This window comes from Mauremys reevesii, linkage group 15, assembly GCF_016161935.1.
Source record: "Mauremys reevesii isolate NIE-2019 linkage group 15, ASM1616193v1, whole genome shotgun sequence".
Classification (NCBI taxonomy): domain Eukaryota; kingdom Metazoa; phylum Chordata; order Testudines; family Geoemydidae; genus Mauremys; species Mauremys reevesii.
In genome coordinates, this window is record NC_052637.1 from 8,510,025 (window position 1) to 8,514,282 (window position 4,258).

The 4,258-nt window shown below is 45.4% G+C and overlaps 1 pseudogene; it reads left to right on the forward strand.

Moving 5' to 3' along the window:
* The first annotated feature begins 1,378 nt into the window (after window positions 1–1,378).
* On the forward strand, window positions 1,379–1,894 carry LOC120383541 (annotated as a pseudogene).
* The last annotated feature ends 2,364 nt before the right edge of the window (window positions 1,895–4,258 follow it).

The window sequence follows — 4,258 nt, forward strand, 5'->3', positions numbered from 1 at the left end:
GGGATCAGGCTGTGCTGCTGATTTAGAAGTTTAGTTTCCTGTCCAAGTTGTTAGCCTGCTGTTTGTCAGAAGAAGAAGTGATTGGAAGGGACCTGGGTCATTGGGTCCAATCCCCTACTCTGACTGGCAACCCAGTCATAAAATCCCCATCCTACACCTACACAGCTACATGTTAACATCAGTTAGGTTGTTTGCCCTCAACTGTTCCTATTGTCCTCCTCTGATGGGGACAAACTTTCTTCTCATTTCCAAGGTAAATTTACTCATGGACAATGTATCCCCATTCCTTCTTCTTCCCTTTCAGGCAGCATTTTGCTATGTTAAATTAGCCAAACTCTTTTAGGATACATCCACTCAGCAAGCTAGGGCTGTGATTCACAGCTTGCAAGGATGTACTCATGTGCTAGCTTGGTGTCCATAAATAGCAGTGTACCTGCGGTAGCCATGCTTAGTATAAACCCATCTGAACCCTGGGGCTGTGTATTCAGCCAGTTTCGCCTTCTGTCATGGCTACACAACTTTTCAGACTTGTGCTAGCCATCCCCGAGGTATTGTAAGTAGTGTATGTGATCTGGGAATCACTCCCCTAGCTCGTAGTTTAGATGTAGCCGTCTTCTTCTTTCCTAAACTAGCTCTCCATTGTCGCAATAGGATAACCATCATTCCTAAAAAAAACAGGAGTACTTGTGGCACCTTAAAACAAATTTATTTTAGCATGAGCTTTCGTGCAGCTCACGAAAGCTCATGCTAAAATAAATTTGTTAGTCTTTAAGGTGCCGCAAGTACTCCTGTTCTTTTTGCGGATACAGACTAACACGGCTGCTACTCTGAAACCCATCATTCCTAAGATTGTTGGATTTGGGTTGTAACTTGTTCCATATTTAAACTGCATTTTACCAAGCCTCATATGTGACAATGCTCTTCACTAGTGCTGTGATTGTCAGAGGTGAGGAGTGGGGAGGACTCTAGGCTGACTACTGCCCTTCCACAGGCAGCCCATGATATACTGAGAAAGAAAATGTCCAACCAAACCACTGTGACCGAGTTCCTTCTCCTGGGATTCTCTGAGGTTTGGGAGCTGCAGAGTTTACACGCTGTAGTGTTTCTAGGGATTTACCTGGCAGCCCTGGTGGGAAATCTCCTTGTTATCATCCTTGTAGTGGCTGAACACCATCTTCACACCCCCATGTACTTCTTCCTGATGAATTTGTCCATACTAGACCTCGGCTCCAGCTCTGTCACAGTCCCCAAGTCCATGGCCAACTCTCTATTGAACACAAGGTCGATTTCTTATTCTGGGTGCATTGCCCAAGCCTTTCTCTTCATTTTCTTTGCTGCGGTTAACTTTGCTTTTCTCACCATCATGGCATCTGACTGATACATCGCCATCTGCCAACCACTGCACTATGAGACTATAATGAACAGGGGAGCTTGTGTCCAAATGGCAGTCAGTGCCTGGATCAGTGGAATCCCCATTTCTACTATGCAGACTGGGAACATATTTGCATTACCTTTTTGTGGCAGCAACAAGGTGGATTTGTTCTTCTGTGAAATCTCTCAGCTGATCAAGATCACTTGCAATGACTTGTACCTCAGTGAAGTTGTTGTTACTTCTTTTCTCTTATTCTTAGGCTTAAACTGCTTTACTTTTATAATTGTGTCATATGTTCAGATCTTCAAAACAGTGCTGAGACTCCCCTCTGAGCAGGGCTGGAATAAAGCCTTCTCCACTTGCCTCCCCCACCTCACTGTGGTCTCCTTGTTCTTTTGCACTGCCGCCATTGCCTACTTGAAACCCACCTCCAACTCAACATCAGGTCTTGATTCCATGGTGGCTGTTCTTTAATCCGTGATGACTCCAGTTATGAATGGGTGCCTTGAGGAAACTGACTGAGGGGAAGTTATTCAAAAAGAATAAAATTTCCAGATTTCCCCCATGACCATGTTTTCATTCTGTGCTTCTTTACAGATATAATCAACTGATGACATTATTGTCTACATGTGAATGTGATGTTCAGGCTCTTTATGCAAAAATGTAGTGTTCACAGTAGTAATAATCCAGACTAAATTCACTGAAGAGAGTGGAGTTACTCTACTGTGAATTAGATAAGAATCTCTCTCTCTAAATTATGAAGGCATTTAATTCAATTCTGCATTTCCTTGTTAGAAGCATGAATGTAGCTGAACTTGACCTTCTGGACAGGTACGAGCTGTCAATGGGAAACTTTAACACTGTGTTAATTAAATTTTATGCCATTTTATTTCCTAGTTTTTCAACAGAAAGGAAGCTTGTTGGTCGGATTTAGTGGGCATTGTGGCAGTTGTAGGTGGCCATGGCTATGGATGATGAGTGAAGTAAAAGGCTCTTTTAAGATTCCTCACATTTTTCTGGAAAGGAGCTGTATTCTGTGCACTGCTTGGCAAATCTGGGTTCCCCTCACATTAACCCCTCACCCGCAAATCTCTCAATAAGTGCAGCACAAAGCTGGACACAGCCATCTTCAGCAATACAGGCTCAGAGAGATGTGAAATGGACTGTTCATCTCAATGAGCTATTCTCAGTGGAGTTAGAAGCACCTCCAGGAGATGGTACAGCCTGAAACAATTGCCCGGAGAGGTGTGAACTGCTCCACTCATATCAGTCACTCAGGTGCCAGCAGGCTGTTCTGTGTGTTGTGTGTTCATGTCCCCCTTTGCCTCCTCTCAGCTTCACACCCTGAGTGGCGGCGCTTCCCCAGACCCTGGCACACATTGGGAGGGGTGATCAGGGAGGCGGTCTCAGTCCCCTGTCCTGCCAAAAACCAAGGAGAAAGACCCCAAGATCATAAAAGAGGGAGGGGTATCCGACACCCATAGATGCATTGAGAGCCCCCTGATATTGGCACACACAAGGGACATGATTGTGGGGCTGTCCGGAGCCTTGCTCCTTGTTCTAGTTCTGGATCCAGCAGGGAAGGAGATAGACGTGCAGAGTGCACTGATGGAAACACAGTTCAGTGCTTTGCTCGCTTTATTGTTCCTACTGCAAAACTGAAGCTAACAGGAAAGTGAGGCTTTGCATTGGGGAAGGAGGAGAGCATAGAGCCCTCTGAAGATAGAAAGAGATAGGACATCACACCCCTCTATTTTCTCAGTCCCCCATCACTCACCCTCATGTCCTCTCTTCCCAGTCTCCCACCCCTCCTCATCTTCTAACCCCCAACTCATCTCCTACCCACCCAGGGCCACCCAGAGGATTCAGGTGGCCTGGGGCAGAGCAATTTCACGGGCACCTTCCATGAAAAAAAGTTGCAATACTATAGAATACTATATTCTCGTGGAGACCCCTATGGGGCCTGGTGCAAATTGCCCCACTTGCCTCCCCCCTTCTCCCTCGCCCCCGGGCGGTCCTGGGAAAAATAAACATTTTAAAACCTTCTGCATCTCGGCACAAATCCAATTTTGAGAAAACTTCTTTTCAAGTCACCTTTACAAGGTGTCACTGGTTCTCAGCATCAGCTAGTGCTAAAAGTCACTATAGGTCATTAATAGGGTTGGACTAATATTTTTGATCAAAACTGTTTTTGCATTGAAAACTAGGGGGTTTTAATAAGCAGAAAAAATCACAGACAATGTCTGCTTTCCTTCAAACTTTGTTGTGGGTTTTTTAATTGAAAAGCTGAAATTAGTCTGCCAAAACCTGAACATGGTTTGGGGTTTCAGAAGTGTGTGGCCAAATATTAGCTGCTTACTTCGGTTGATTATTTAAAGAAACAATAAAAAAATTCTGCATTAAAAAAATCCAAAACTTTTTAACCACCTCAGCTTGTGACCAAATGCCTGAGCCCATCCAGTTAGGCCTTGTCTACACTACAAGACTATTTCGAATCAACTTAGTTCGAATTTGTGGATTCGACCTTATGAAGTCGAATTTGTGTATCCATACTAAATACACTAATTCGAATTTCTGAGTCCACATTAACGGGGCCAGCGTCGACTTTGGAAGCGGTGCACTGTGGGAAGCTATCCCACAGTTCCCGCAGTCCACGCTGCCCATTGGAATGCTGGGTAGAGCCCCCAATGCCTGCTGGGGGAAAAAATGTGTCGAGGGTGGTTTTGGGTAACTGTCGTCATTGAACCGTCAATCACGCCCTCCCTCCCTCCCTGAAAGCGCCTGCGGGCAATCTGTTCGTGCACTTTTCTGGTCAGTGACAGTGTGGACGCCACAGCACTGCAAGCATGGAGCCCGCTGCGATCCTCGCTGTTTTCTCCTCCTCGC